This window comes from Podarcis erhardii (genome assembly GCF_964252035.2).
Source record: "Podarcis erhardii genome assembly, chromosome: 10".
NCBI classification, from domain to species: domain Eukaryota; kingdom Metazoa; phylum Chordata; class Lepidosauria; order Squamata; family Lacertidae; genus Podarcis; species Podarcis erhardii.
Window position 1 is genome coordinate 1,814,060 of NC_138500.1, and position 16,677 is coordinate 1,830,736.

General features: G+C 47.4%; 1 protein-coding gene across 1 annotated transcript in view; it reads left to right on the forward strand.

Annotated features, from left to right (window-relative positions):
* The window catches only part of LOC309351816 (uncharacterized protein), a 151,986-nt gene that overhangs the window by 63,820 nt on the left and 71,489 nt on the right, over positions 1–16,677 (forward strand). The window contains exons 12-13 of the mRNA XM_081879828.1: positions 1,396–1,540; positions 15,008–15,151. The gene's annotated coding sequence lies outside the window, so the exon portion shown is untranslated. The remainder of the gene's footprint in view (positions 1–1,395; positions 1,541–15,007; positions 15,152–16,677) is intronic.

Consider the following 16,677-nt stretch of genomic DNA (forward strand, 5'->3'; position numbering starts at 1 on the left):
CCCAGCGAGAGAGCGCAAATCTTGCTGCACGTCTTGCTGCAATGATCTGATGCAAAAACAGGGCTGCAATGGTGCAAAAACGTGGTTACAGAGCACGGATCCACATGGATCCTCAGGATCTTTGCATTGGGTCACCCCAAATTCAACATCAGATCACATAGCATATCCATGGCTACAGCCTGCACCAAAAAAAATCACGCACCCACTGTTGCCTGGGGCTGCAATGGTGCAAAAACGTGGTTACAAAGCACAGATCCACATGGATTCTCAGGATTTTTGCATTGGGCTACCCCAAACTCACCGTCAAATCACATGTCTGTGGCCACAGCATGAAGCACAAAAATGATACATCCACTGTTTCATTCAGATATTTTTTTTCTTGTTTTCCTCCTCTAAAAACTATGTGCATGTTATGGTCAGGTGCGTGTTATCGAGCGAAAAATACGGTCCACCGGTCCACTTTTATTTTGCTCCATGAAGAAAGGACTATCAAACGGGATAGGTTTAATACAGGGTGGCCATAATCCCTTGAGCATACCAGCACATCCACAAGAGCCCTGCCCAGTTGTTATGCCAACCCCAATGGTCCCAGACATAAGACCATCAAGGTAACAAAGAACTTGCATATAGGAGTGGATTCAACATGGACTGGAGCAAAGGACAATGATCAGCTCTTCCCTCTGGGGGCAGGAAACTGCAAACTTCCCTTTGTCCAAGGGAGCCCTCAGATTTTTTGTCCAAGGGAGCCCTCAGATTTCTTCATTAACACTGGTCCTGCCCCCCCAAAAGCTCCAGGCACAAGACTTTCATTAGCTTTGAAGGGGCCATCGGATACTTGGTGATCTTTTCTTCAAAAGACAAATATTCTGAATATTTTTTATTTGATGTATGATATAAGCAGCACTTCTGTTTTACATATTCCACATTGGAGAGATTTTGATACACAGGTCTGAGTTCATCGCTCCCCCTGAAACTGCTGTGTTAGCAGTCCTGCCAGCCTGGACAGTGTGTTTGGGGGTTCAGGGCTGCCTAGACAACAAGACCCCCATCTCAGCCTGGCTTATATGGTCTCAAGGAAAGCAGAGCAGTATGTTAAGCACCAGCTTGGCTGCAGGAGTGAGTGGAAGGAGGTGTGCAGGACACCATCCAACCATCTTAGAGAGTCCACTCTGGATTTGTGTAGGTTTTCCTCCATAGCTTTTTCTTCTCCTGAAGATAACTCAAGAGGAAGCGAAGGAGTGCACCAAAGTATTACGACCAGAGTTTTCCTTCTTGAGGAGCTCCCTTCTCCGGTTGACGAGCCCCATCTGCCCTTCCCTTTCCTCTGCAGAATGGGCAGAATCTGCCTTCTTGACTGTGGGATTCACTGTTGTTCTCATCCTCTCCATGCACCAGGGCCTTTCTTCACCTGCAGCAGAATTCCCCAACCCACCAAGAATTTGAGACCCATCAGCTATCCTCACCTGGTTTAGACAGCCAGTTGAAGCTGTTCCTGGGATTGTGGCCCCTATTCCATCCTGATAGCTTCTGGAAGAAACAGGTGAGAGCTGAGTGCAGGGTGGGGACCAATGGTGGATAAATTACCCCGTAAGGTGCATGACATTTCCCCCACCAAAGGTACTACCGCTTCCCTAACACCCCATGACATCGTATGATTATGATCTTTAAGACAGAACAGGAATAAATTCATGTCCCCAGAAATAACACAACTTCAGGCCATTAGTGAATCAATACTAAATTTCCAAGGTACTACATATTCTACTAAGTACAGTTTATCATTTTGCCTTGAATATCCTGCTTTTCAGTGTCATTTTAGGATAGTCCTGCGTCAAAAGTCGGGCACGAGATCAGACAGCACACCGTTCTTTAAAAAATCAAGCTGCTTTATGAACATTGGTTGCGGATTAGGAAAGGTTGGTGATGCATTACTATCATTTGACATAATTGCAGATTCATTTCCTGAAAGTTGGGAACATGGGTAGGAGGTGAGGGAATGTAGGAGACGTTGAAATAGGAGAAGGTCTAATGGAGCTTGATGTGTTCTCTTTCCCTTTCTTCTCTTCCTTGAAATCAAAACAGGATTCCCTTTCTTCCCACGCTGAAGAAGCAGATGGAGAAGACAGTCAAAACTCCAGGGGATTGGGTAACTTTCCCCCCCATTAGGAATAGAAATTAAAATGTGTGAAATGTGGACTATGCTTCATTGAATGAGCACACATAGTTCACATCAACAGCCTCCAACAGGGGAGAAACCATTTAATGGTATGGAGTGTGGGAAACGTTTCGCTGATATTGGAAAACTTAGAACACACCAACGGACTCACTCAGGGGAGAAACCATATAAATGTATAGAGTGCGGAAAGAGCTTTAGTATTAGTGGAAGCCTTAGAAGACATCAAGGGACTCACACAGGGGAGAAACCATTTAAATGCCTGGAGTGCGGAAAGAGCTTCAGTCAGAATGAACACCTTAAATTACACCAGCGGATTCACACAGGGGAGAAACCATTTAAATGTATAGAGTGCGGAAAGGGCTTTAGTGATAATGGAAGCCTTAGAAGACATCAACGGACTCACATAGGAGAGAAACCATTTAAATGCCTGGAGTGCGGAAAGTGCTTTAGTTATAATGGACACCTTAGAAGACATCAACGGACTCATACAGGGGAGAAACCATATAAATGTATAGAGTGCGGAAAGAGCTTTAGTGATAATGGAAGCCTTAGAAGTCATCAACGGACTCACACAGGGGAGAAACCATATAAATGTATAGAGTGCGGAAAGAGCTTTAGTGATAATGGAAGCCTTAGAAGACATCAACGGACTCACACAGGGGAGAAACCATATAAATGTATAGAGTGCGGAAAGAGCTTTAGTGATAATGGAAGCCTTAGAAGACATCAACGGACTCACACAGGGGAGAAACCATTTAAATGCCTGGAGTGCGGAAAGAGCTTCAGTCAGAATGAACACCTTAAATTACACCAGCGGATTCACACAGGGGAGAAACCATTTAAATGCCTGGAGTGCGGAAAGAGCTTTAGTCGTAATGGAACCCTTAGAACACATCAACGGACTCACTCAGGGGAGAAACCATTTAAATGTATAGAGTGCGGAAAGGGCTTTAGTGATAATGGAAGCCTTAGAAGACATCAACGGACTCACATAGGAGGGAAACCATTTAAATGCCTGGAGTGCAGAAAGTGCTTCAGTCAGAATGGAGACCTTAAATTACACCAGCGGATTCACACGGGGGAGAAACCATTTAAATGCATGGAGTGCGGAAAGAGCTTCAGTCAGAATGAACACCTTAAATTACACCAGCGGATTCACACAGGGGAGAAACCATTTAAATGCCTGGAGTGCGGAAAGAGCTTTAGTCGTAATGGAACCCTTAGAACACATCAACGGACTCACTCAGGGGAGAAACCATTTAAATGTATAGAGTGCGGAAAGGGCTTTAGTGATAATGGAAGCCTTAGAAGACATCAACGGACTCACATAGGAGAGAAACCATTTAAATGCCTGGAGTGCGGAAAGTGCTTTAGTTATAATGGACACCTTAGAAGACATCAACGGACTCATACAGGGGAGAAACCATATAAATGTATAGAGTGCGGAATGAGCTTTAGTGATAATGGAAGCCTTAGAAGACATCAAGGGACTCACACAGGGGAGAAACCATTTAAATGCCTGGAGTGCGGAAAGAGCTTCAGTCATAATGAACACCTTAAATTACACCAGCAGATTCACACAGGGGAGAAACCATTTAAATGCCTGGAGTGCGGAAAGAGCTTTAGTCATAATGGAAACCTTAGAACACATCAACGGACTCACTCAGGGGAGAAACCATTTAAATGTATAGAGTGCGGAAAGGGCTTTAGTGATAATGGAAACCTTAGAAGACATCAACGGACTCACACAGGAGAGAAACCATTTAAATGTCTGGAGTGCGGAAAGTGCTTCAGTCAGAATGGAGACCTTAAATTACACCAGCGGATTCACACGGGGGAGAAACCATTTAAATGCCTGGAGTGCGGAAAGAGCTTCAGTTGGAGTGGACACCTTAGAAAACATTGGCAGACACATGACGGAGAAACTGTTTAAATGTATGGCGTGTGGTAGGAGCTGCAGTCAGAGTGGAACCCTTGATTTATGTCAACAAAAGACAAACCTTATAAATATCAGGAAAGTTGATAGAGGTTCAGTCCTAGTGGAAGTTCCAAATCAACAGACTCACGGACAGGAAGAGCTTTAGGAGTTGAAACCCTACAAACCATCAACAAACTCAAAGAGGAGAAGCACTTTAAATGAAAAGAAGAAGAAGAGTTTGTATTTGATATCCCACCTTTCACTCCCCTTCAGGAGTCTCAAAGCGGCCAACATTCTCCTTTCCCCTCCTCCCCCACAACAAACACTCTGTGAGCTGAGTGGGGCTGAGAGATTTCAGAGAAGTGTGACTGGCCCAAGGTCACCCAGCAGCTGCAGGTGGAGGAGCGGAGACGCGAACCCGGTTCCTCAGATTACGTGACTACCGCTCTTAACCACCACACCACACTGGATTGTTTAAGGAACATCCCGGGACTCTCACATGGAAGAACCCATTTAGATGTCTGGAGTGTGGGACATCTTCCTCTCGGAGTCCACTCTTTTCTTCACAGAAATGAACTCAGCAGGAAATCAGTCATTAATACACATGTTGTTTATGCGAAGTTCTGGAATTTATGTGTAAAACTGTATAGTAATGAAATATTGAAGGCAATGTCAAATAATCTAAGATGTAAAGTACCTTTTGATAGAGAAGGAGTGAGGGTTTATCTGGATTTCTGGTGGTCAGTGAGGATTAGGGCTGGGCGATATATTTTTCCATATTGGTTTCTAGACCACATCGTGATAACCTTTCAAAAACAACTGATATGGCAACACCCCACAGATCACAGTGTCGGGGATGCTCATTTGCCTGGAAGCAGCCGGCAGAAAGCTTTGCTTCATGAAGCCCCAGCAGATGCCGAGTTGCTGACTTCCCTCCAAAACCACATGAAGGGAAACACACCTCCATTGCCCTGTGTCCTTCCAGCCTCTTTCCTCCCTTGCTCCCTTCTGCCGGTTTGTGTGCCTGACTTAGATATCCTGTGTGCTGTATTTCTTTACGGCTGAAACTGGATTTGCTCTCAGAAGCAAAGTTTTCTGTCTCACTGGGGGCCCAGGGAGAACTGTATGCTTTGAAAACTCAGTAAACTATTCCTGAAGAAGTCCTGCTGCCTCTGTGTGTGTTTTTGACCTCAGCATGGGAATTGCTCTATACATGGCCCCTATCCCCTGATACTTCGCTCATGCCCTGGAGTTGCTGTACTCAAGCATGCAAGACGGGTGCATCTGTGTGTGACTTGCTTTTGCACCAAACTCTCTCACCCCCACCACCGCATGATCTCTGAACACTGCTTCTTCACTAGAACCTCTCCCTGCCTCCTACGTGTTCTGAAGAAAACTTAAATTACTGTAATTGAATGGGAGATTTTCCCCAAGCCTTATTGCAAGAGGGGGAAGGATGGGTTGCAGGTACCAGGGAAGTTTCCTGGGGGGCCCATCTTCCCTCATGAACCCCATGGGGCAACCCCAGAGCTCCTGCTTATTCTGGGGTTTGGGGAAGATAGTATTTTTCCATAGTCCCAGAAGTTATCATTCTTCCTGCCAGAGGACCAGTGTGCATATTATTATCATACTTATTTTACTGTTGTTGTTGCTGCTGCTGCTGCTGTTGCTGTCATGGACTGGCTGGGTGAAAGGGGGGGGAGAGGCACCAGCTGGCGGACCCCCAATGGAAGAAGGCTCGGAGTCCGGGTGTTGTATGCCCCCAAAGGCTATCAAATCTCCTAGGTCTGACCAATAAAAGGTTAATTTGGTGTTGGGGGGGGAATCCAGGTGCGAGGCTGCTCAGCCACCCAGCTCATCGGGCAGAGCCCGTGGGTCCCTACGGAATAAAGGAAGGAGTCCAGCCAGCAACCAAAGCAAATAGCTGCGGAAATCCTTATATGGTCTCAAGCAGAGTGCCAGGTGTTGGAACACAAAACTCACTGAGACGTTGCTTTCTCTAGGTTTTCACCAGGGCAAAGCTGATCCATGTGTGTTTGTCAAGGAGGAGGGGCAAAACAAACTGTATTGTTTATGTTTTGTTGATGATCTTCTGATGTTTTGGAAGAATCAGGCTTTGTACCAAAGCACCCTAGCTCAGCTGAAAGAGCACTTTGACATGAAGGATCTTGGTGAGCTATCCAACTATCTTTCTCTGCAGGTGGAGAGGGACCAAGCAGGTAATTTTCTGGTACACCAAACACAGAAAATTGCTGATGTATTAACCAGATTGAATCTGGTTGATGCAAACCCAGCTGACTCACCGATGGTGACAGGTTACCAGGTAGATAGTACTGCTGAAGCGTTTTCTGACACTACGCTGTACAGATGCATTCTAGGCAAGTTGAATTTTATTGCTAGATGCTCAAGACCTGACATAGCTGTAAGCACTAACCTGCCTAGCAGACATGCCAACAATCCTACTGTTCAGGATTGGAAAGCTCTGAAGCGCATAGCCCGCTATTTGAAAGGGACTATGCACTACAGGCTGAGGTTCACCAGTCAGAAGATTGGAGGTCTTGAAATCTTTGCAGATGCGAGTTTTGGAAGTGACACCACGGATGGTACAAGCACTTCTGGAGTATGCTACATGTACAACCACTGTCTCATCGGGCAGAGCTCATAGCTTCTCTGAGTTATTGAAGCCCCTTTGCCACGGCAAGGCTGCTTCTTGGGAGAAAAGCAATGACAAACCGAGACAGCATCTTAAAAAGCAGAGACATCACTTTGGCAACAAAGGTCCATATAGTTAAAGCTCTGGTTTTCCCAGTCGTGATGTATGGAAGTGAGAGCTGGACCACAAAGAAGGCTGATCGCCAAAGAATGGATGCTTCTGAATTCTGGTGCTGGAGGAGACTCTGGAGAGTCCCATGGACTGCAAGAAGATCAAACGCATCCATTCATAGAATCATAGAATCCTAGAGTTGGAAGAGACCACAAGGGCCATCGAGTCCAACCCCCTGCCAAGCAGGAAACACCATCAGAGCACTCCTGACATATGGTTGTCAAGCCTCTGCTTAAAGACCTCCAAAGAAGGAGACTCCACCACACTCCTTGGCAGCAAATTCCACTGTCAAACAGCTCTTACTGTCAGGAAGTTCTTCCTAATGTTTAGGTGGAATCTTCTTTCTTGTAGTTTGGAACCATTGCTCCGTGTCCGCTTCTCTGGAGCAGCAGAAAACAACCTTTCTCCCTCCTCTATGTGACATCCTTTTATATATTTGAACATGGCTATCATATCACCCCTTAACCTCCTCTTCTCCAGGCTAAACATGCCCAGCTCCCTTAGCCGTTCCTCATAAGGCATCGTTTCCAGGCCTTTGACCATTTTGGTTGCCCTCCTCTGGACACGTTCCAGTTTGTCCGTGTCCTTCTTGAACTGTGGTGCCCAGAACTGGACACAGTACTCCAGGTGAGGTCTGACCAGAGCAGAATACAGTGGCACTATTACTTCCCTTGATCTAGATGCAATACTCCTATTGATGCAGCCCAGAATTGCATTGGCTTTTTTAGCTGCCGCGTCACAGTGTTGGCTCATGTCAAGTTTGTGGTCAACCAAGACTCCTAGATCCTTTTCACATGTACTGCTCTCAAGCCAGGTGTCACCCATCTTGTATTTGTGCCTCTCATTTTTTTTGCCCAAGTGCAATACTTTACATTTCTCCCTGTTAAAATTCATCTTGTTTGTTTTGGCCCAGTTCTCTAATCTGTCAAGGTCGTTTTGAAGTGTGATCCTGTCCTCTGGGGTGTTAGCCACCCCTCCCAGTTTGGTGTCATCTGCACATTTGATCAGGATGCCCTTAAGTCCATCATCCAAGTCGTTCTTAAGTAAATTAGCCCTGGGTCGTCACTGGAAGGACAGATCTTGAAAAGATTATTTTTTTAAATAAATCAATTTGTGGCCGGCCTGGTCAAGCGTTGCTTCCTCTGGTTAGCCCCGCTGGAACTCCAGTTCTTTCCAGACCCTGGGGTCACTAGAGGACTGGTGGCTCCTCCTGGCAAATGGCCTGGTGCGCGCTGGATCACCGGTCCTTCTTTGCCCCCCCCCGAATCTGGGCAACCGAAGGTCCCATCTGGGGTGCCATCTGTTGTAAACAAAAGCTGCCCTTCTTCCCTCATGGGGGACACAAGAGTATTGCTTCTCAGTATTCTCTGGTGTGCTCCCCTCACATGCAGATAAGGAGGAGGACCCAGAACAAAGGTGTGCCTGCCTTTATATAGACATTTTAAATTCCCTGCCCTGGAGCTCCAGACCACCCCTCCATACATCATACATACATCACAGAAGGGGTGTAACCCAAGACCACCTACCAGAAAAATCATACCTACATCACAGAAAAGGTGGTCTGCAACAGAAATTTGAATGTTGTCATTTTTCCTGCCTGCCAGGTTATCTGATAATGCCTTCTCTGATTCCCTTTCCTGGTGGTCTGGCCATTCCTTTGAGATGGTGATTTCCCAATTCCTGAGACAATGGGAAGGTTCCCTCACCCGCTCCCTCCTTGCAGAGAAAACGTTTGGTCAGTTTGGGAGTCTAAATGGTTTCAGGGCGGTCTTCCTGTGCTGCTACAGACATGGGGTCTACATATCTATGTAGGTGCTTGCTTGGTACATTTATGAACATTTATTATATATATATAAGACCTTAATTTTTTATTACAGGATTCATCTAGTCCAGCCTTTCGCATGATGAATTCTGCATCTACGTTAAATAAGCAGGGAGACAATATACAGCCTTGTCAAACTCCTTTCCCAATTTTTTTTTTTTTTTTTTTATAAATATTTATTAAGGTTTTTAAATATAAATGCACACATAATAAACAATCTTATTTCTGTCATAACAATTTCATCACTTCTTTGGACTCCCTCACGTCTCCCGCTCCCATTTACATCGTTAAAAATTCTTCCACACAAATTATCAACTTGTTTTCAATCTCATGTCCATTCATTCAAATATAATCTAACACTTCTTCCAAAAAATTTTATATTTTCTTTAGTCTCACTTATCATCAAATTTAAATCTAATTTAGTGGTGAGCAGTTTTTTATAATCCAGCATCCTTCTTAAGATTCAACCAAATTACAATGTTTTTGTAAATACATTTTGAATTTCTCCCAGTCTTCCTCCATCTTCTCTTCTCCCAGATCACGGATTCTGCCGGTCATCTCGGCCAGTTGCATATAGTCCATCAGCTGCATCTGCCACTCTTCCAGTGTGGGTAGATCTTGAGTTTTCCAGTTTTTTGCGATAAGAATCCTTGCTGCCGTTGTTGCATACATGAAAAATGTTCGATCCTTCTTTAACACCTTCTGGCCGACAATACCCAGGAGGAAGGCCTCTGGTTTCTCTCCTTTCCCAATTTTGAACCAATCAGTTGTTCCATATCCAGTTCTTACTGTAGCTTCTTGTCCCACATAGAGATTTCTCAGGAGACAGATGAGGTGATCAGGCACTCCCATTTCGTTAAGAACTTGCCATAGTTTGCTGTGGTCGACACAGTCAAAGGCTTTTGCATAGTCAATGAAGCAGAAGTAGATGTCTTTCTGGAACTCTCTCGCTTTCTCCATAATCCAGCGCATGTTTGCAATTTGGTCTCTGGTTCCTCTGCCCCTTCGAAATCCAGCTTACACTTCTGGGAGTTCTCGGTCCACATACTGCTTAAGCCTGCCTTGTAGCATTTTAAGCATAACCTTGCTAGCATGTGAGATGAGTGCAATTGTACGATAGGTGGAGCATTCTTGGGCACTGCCCTTCTTTGGGATTGGGATTCATGTGTTGCAGGAACCACACACACACACACGAGACATAAGCAATGCTTCTGTTATAAATTCTGTTATAAATTCAAAGAAAATCAGCCATACATCGGATCTGCACCGTTCCACTTTTATTTTACGCCATGAGGGAAGGACTATCAAAGGGGGGAGACTTGACACAAGGCAGCCACAATTCCCCAAGCGTACAAACACGTCCGCAGATTTCTCCCTTAACACATGGAATCCGCTTCTGGCTCCAATTGTATCGGCTGCTTTGCTGAGCCTCTTGGCTGCTGTGCCTGGACGGGGCCGGTGTCCAGGGTCCTTGTCCTGGCCTGAGTCAGAGGCTGGGGTGGGGAGCTGGGATTGGGGGGGAGTCGTTTAGCTGCCCCCCTCCATTCCTGGTTAGAACAACACCAAGACCTAAAACACGGAGGGATCTAAGCTGGTGGGGTGGGGGAGGGGAGGATGTAGCATTTGTGGGGGGGAGACCCCTCTTTGCAGCTGGATCTCCGGGATCAGCCCCTCCCCCGCTCTCCGATCCACTAAAGGAAGAGGAGAGGGGGGGAACTTTCTCCTCCCCCCTCCTCTATACCTCCCCTCCCCTCCCGGCACATCCTCCTCCTCTCACCCCGCCCCCACCATCCCAAATCCCTCCCCCAATACATTGCTCCTCCTCCTCCTCCTCCTCCTCCTCCTCCTCCAATCCGGCTTCGCTCCGGGAATGGGGGGGGTGTGAGCCCCCCCCCAACTGCCTGCTTCTCTCGGAAGTGGAGCTTCCACTCCGGATTGCTGCTCCGCCCCGTGGCTCTAGGGGGGGAGTTAGGAAAGGGAGTTAGGAGGCAGGGGACACCCCCCCCCCGTGGATGTTGCAGGAAAGGAGAATCGGGAGCGAGGACAAAGAAGTAAAGGGGTCGCGGGGGGAGAGGGGAGAAAAGGACCCAGAGACCCCTCCAGCTCCCCCAAGCGCCTTCCGTGGGGCCGGGATCCCTGCACGCCTGCAGCGAAGGGGGCTTTCCTTGGCAGGGGAGGACGTGGGGCGCCCACCCACGGGGTCCCAGGAGGACTCCCCGGCCCCCTTTCCCCCTCGCAGGCATCCCTGGGGCGCGGAGAAGCGAGCCAGGAAAGGGTTAAGGGGTGCGGGAGGCGCCTGGATAGAGACCCCCCTGTCCCTCCCCATCACATCTTGGGGGACCCCTCCGGAGGGAGAGATGGGTCGCGCATGGCGAGGGGTGAGCCGCGCCAAGGGGGCGTCTGGGTGCAGGGGAGACTCGGGGAGAGAGGTAGGGGGCCAAGGGGGGGAGGAGGGAGGGGAGCATCCCTGGGGAAGGAAGCGCAGCATTGGCGGGGGGGGGAGGAGGAGACCAGTCTTTGGGGAGGGGGAGACGTCTCCATCGAGGGGCTGCCTTGGCTTCTCCCTCCCGCCCAGGAATCGTTAAGGGTTAAGGGGTGCGGGAGGCGCCTGGATAGAGACCCCCCTGTCCCTCCCCGGCTTATCTTGGGGGGCATTAGGGACGGAGAGATGGGGGGCGCAGGGCGAGGGGTGAGCCGGGCAAAGGGGGCCTCTGGGTGCAGGGGAGACTCCGGGAGAGAGGTAGGGGGCCAAGTGTGGGGGGAGGAGGGAGGGGAGCATCCCTGGGGAAGGAAGCGCAGCATTGGCGGGGGGGGGGAGGAGACCAGTCTTTGGGGAGGGGGAGACGTCTCCATCGAGGGGCTGCCTTGGCTTCTCCCTCCCGCCCAGGAATCGACCTCCCCTTCAAGGCGACCAGAGAGGGATCCCTGGAAAGTGGGGGTCCAGTCCCCCCACCCCTTCCTTCCTGCAATCTCCATCCCCTTCCCACCCCATAATCCCCTGCCCTGTCCAGACACAGCCATTCTGCCCAGTCCACCCACTGGTCCCCTGGAGAGGAGAGGAAATCCCGAGAGGAAGAGGGGAGGGGGGAGGCCTTCTCAGAAGCGGCTCTTGGTTTCCCCAATCCCACCCAGGAAGCAGCCAGAAACCTTTTCCTCTCTCTCAGGCTTCCATCTTTAATGTCTTTTCCGCTGAGGGTGAGGATAATGTACACCTGTCATCAGAAACAGGGGTGCAGAGTCCATGGAATGGCGCTCAGGGCTGATACAGAAGTTGCACCTCAAAAGCATTTCTGTTCCTCTTCTTCTTTGTAGACAATGTCAAAGTGACTCACTAGCTGAGATACAACCCATCATCATCCGATGACAGCGACTGCATGAATCTTCCCAGTCAAAGGACCCATTTTCAGGATAGACAGTGCCTGGGGCTGGAGGCTCTACACACCGGGTGTGCCTGTGCAGGCCAAAGACTGCCAGTATTAGCACAGGTAAGGTGTGTGACCTTCCCAAATTTACACACTGTATGTGAATGAGAGTTTGTGGGTGGGATTATCGTTTACGGCAACCCTGTGATTTTCTCCACCCATAACATTTCATGAGCTGATATTGCAGTACAAATTCCAAAATAACTAGAAAAAATCACAATGTAATAAGAATGATTGTAGTATTTATATCCTGTCCATCTGGTTTGGTTTCCCCAGCCACTCTGGGCAGCTTCCAGTACATTGGTACCTCAGATTATCTACTTAATTTGTTCTGGAGGTCCGTACTTAACCTGAAACTGTTCTTAACCTGAAGCACCGCTTTAGCTAATGGGGCCTCCTGCTGCTGCCGCAGCGCCGGAGCCTGATTTCTATTCTCATCCTGAAGCAAAGTTCTTAACCTGAAGCACTATTTCTGGTTTAGCGAAGTCTGTAACCTGAAGTGTATGTAATCTGAGGTACCACTGTACACATAAAAGACAGTAAAACATCAAACATTAAAAACCTCCCCATACAGGTCTACCTTCTGCTGTCTTCTAAATGTCAGATAGTTGTTCATTTCCTTGACCTCTGAAGGGAGGGCGTTCCACAGGGCGGGCACCACCACCGAGAAGGCCCTCTGCCTGCTTCCCTGTACCCTCACTTCTTGCAGGGAGGACCTCAGAGGAGGACCTCAGTGTTCAGAGTGAAGGATGGACGTGGAGACGCTCCTTCAGGTCTACAGGGCCAAGGCGGTTGAGGGCTTTAGGTCGCAGATCTTGCTCCTCCATAATGATCTCCATGACTGACATATACTTAGCAGAGTAGAAAAAAAACACTCAGAGGCAGCAAAAAATCCATTCAGCAGATAAATTTAGTACTGAAGGCAAAGAAGCATAAGAATCCAAAAACTGAATTTACAGTAAAACCCTAACATAGCATAGCAAAACAGCACTCAAGTAAGAAAGACACAAGCAGAGTAGAGAATAGCAGAATAGGAAGTGGGACCAGGCGCCTTTCAATACTGTGATTTATAAACAATTCAATGTCAGAGTAACCTTGGGACTGGATAACAAGCTTGGCTCACTCCAGTTTAAACCAGCTTCTTCTGGTTCCCAAAATAAGGAAGGTTCAGCATAATCTCATGACAACTTATTCCACCACCTGCTCTCAGCAGAAAGGAAACTCCCTGATCAGCTAAAATATTCCGGCTAGAGAAAACATCAGCTTTGACTCACACAGAGTAAAACCAACAGAACCTTCTTGAACCAATAGACTAGGAATGATCTCTATACATTAGATCAACAATTTTCTTTTCCTGAAAAATGCAGCCATGCCACTTACAGGTCAACACCATCAGTTTGAATTGCGCTTGGAAATGCACTGGGAGCCAGGGAAGATCCTTGAGGACCAGTGATATGTGGTCTAGGCGGCTGCTCCCAGTTACTAGTCCAGCTGTCACATTCTGAATTAGTTGCTGTTTCTGTTTCACCTTCAAAGGTCGCTCCATGTAGAGCGCATTGCAGTAGACCAAGCAGGAGGTAACCAGAGCATTGACCACTCTAGTGAGACAGTCTGCAGGCTGGTAGGGTCTGCCTGCCACCTGTCCCCCAGGGACAGTGCTTCTGTCTTGTCAGGATTCAACCTCAATCTGTTAGCCGCCATTTATCCACAAATCACCAAGGCCACCAACACAGGCCATTCACCATCTTCACTAGTTCCAATTTAAAAGAAAGGAAGAATTGGGCATCATCCACATACTGGTGAACACCCAGCCCAAACCGCCTGATGATCTCTCCCAGTGGCTGCATATAGATAGTAAAAAGTATGGGGGAGAGAATGGAATCCTGAGGCACCCCACAAGTGAGAGCCCAGGGGTCTGAACACTCATCCCCCAACACCACTTTCTGGACATGGCCCAGGAGGAAGGAGGGGAACCACTGCAGAGCAGGGTCCCCAGCACCTCTAGAGGGTTCAGAAGGATACAATGGTCAAAGGTCTCCAAAGCCGCTAAGAGATCCAGCAGAACCAGGAAACAGCTTTCCCCTCAGACTCTAGCCCATCCGAGATCATCACGCAGCACAACCAGGACCGTTTCAGTCCCATGATGAGGCCTGAATCCCAACTGGAAGGATCATGGTGGCAGAAGCTTTCCTGGTCCTGCACCCCCAAAAGCTCCAGGCACAGGACTTTCATTAGCTTTGAAGGGGCCATCGGATACTTGGTGATCTTTTCTTCAAAAGACAAATATTCTGAATACTTTTTATTTGATGTATGATATAAGCAGCACTTCTGTTTTACATATTCCACATTGGAGAGATTTAGATACACAGGTCTGAATTCATCGCTCCCCCTGAAACTGCTGTGTTAGCAGTCCTGCCAGCCTGGACAGTGTGTTTGGGGGTTCAGGGCTGCCTAGACAACAAGACCCCCTTCTCAGCCTGGCTTATATGGTCTCAAGGAAAGCAGAGCAGTATGTTAAGCACCAGCTTGGCAGCAGGAGTGAGTGGAAGGAGGTGTGCAGGACACCATCCAACCGCCTTAGAGAGTCCACTCTGGATTTGTGTAGGTTTTCCTCCATAGCTTTTTCTTCTCCTGAAGATAACTCAAGAGGAAGTGAAGGAGTGCACCAAAGTATTACGACTAGAGTTTTCCTTCTTGAGGAGCTCCCTTCTCTGGTTGACGAGCCCCATCTGCCCTTCACTTTCCTCTGCAGAATGGGCAGAATCTGCGTTATTGACTGTGGGATGCACTGACATATCCCTTCTTGACTGTGGGATTCACTGTTGTTCTCATTCTCTCCATCCACCAGGGCCTGCCTTCACCTCAACAGAATTCCCTAATATACCAAGGATTTGAGACCCATCAACTATCCTCACCTGGTTTAGCCAGCCAGTTGAAGCCGTTCCTGGGATTGTGGCCCCTATTCCATCCTGACAGCTTCTGGAAGAAACAGGTGAGAGCTGAGTGCAGGGTGGGGACAAATGCTGGATAAATTACCCCGTAAGGTGCATGACATTTCCCCTACCAATGGTATTACCGCTCCCCTAACACCCCATGACATTGTATGATTATGATCTTTAAGACAGAACAGGAATAAATTCATGTCCCCAGAAATAACACAACTTCAGGCCATTAGTGAATCAATACTACATTTCCAAGGTACTACATACTCCACTAAGTACAGTTTATCATTTTGCCTTGAATATCCTGCTTTTCAGTGTCATTTTAGGATAGTCCTGCGTCAAAAGACGGCGACGAGATCAGACAGCACATCGTTCTTTAAAAAATCAAGCTGCTTTATGAACATTGGTTGCGGATTAGGAAAGGTTGGTGATGCATTACTATCATTTGACATAATTGCAGATTCATGTCCTGAAAGTTGGGAACATGGGTAGGAGGTGAGGGAATGTAGGAGACGTTGAAATAGGAGAAGGTCTAATGGAGCTTGATGTGTTCTCTTTCCCTTTCTTCTCTTCCTTGAAATCAAAACAGGATTCCCTTTCTTCCCACGCTGAAGAAGGAGATGGAGAAGACAGTCAAAACTCCAGGGGATTGGGTACCTTCCCCCCCATTAGGAATAGAAATTAAAATGTGTGAAATGTGGACTATGCATCATTGAATGAGCACACATAGTTCACATCAACGACCTCCAACAGGGGAGAAACCATTTACATGCATGGAGTGCGGAAAGAGCTTCAGTCAGAATGGAGACCTTAAATTACACCAGCGGATTAACACACGGAAGAAACCATATAAATGTATGGAGTGTGAGAAGAGTTTTAGTATTAGTGGAAGCCTTAGAAGACATCAACGGGCTCACACAGGGGAGAAACCATATAAATGTATAGAGTGTGGAAAGAGCTTTAGTGATAATGCAAGCCTTAGAAGACATCAACGGACTCATACAGGGGAGAAACCATATAAATGTATAGAGTGCGGAAAGAGCTTTAGTGATAATGCAAGCCTTAGAAGACATCAACGGACTCACACCGGGGAGAAACCATATAAATGTATAGAGTGCGGAAAGAGCTTTAGTGATAATGGACACCTTAGAAGTCATCAACGGACTCACACAGGGGAGAAACCATATAAATGTATAGAGTGCGGAAAGAGCTTTGGTAAAAATGGATACCTTAAATTACACCAGCGGATTCACACAGGGGAGAAACCATATAAATGTATAGAGTGCGGAAAGAGCTTTAGTCAGAATGGACACCTTAGAATACATCAACGGACTCACATAGGGGAGAAACCATATAAATGTATAGAGTGCGCAAAGAGCTTTAGTGATAATGGAAGCCTTAGAAGACATCAACGGACTCACACAGGGGAGAAACCATTTAAATGCCTGGAGTGTGGAAAGAGCTTTAGTGATAATGGAAGCCTTAGAACACATCAACGGACTCACACAGGAGAGAAACCATTTAAATGCCTGGAGTGCGGAAAGAGCTTCAGTCAGAGTGGACACCTTAGAAAACA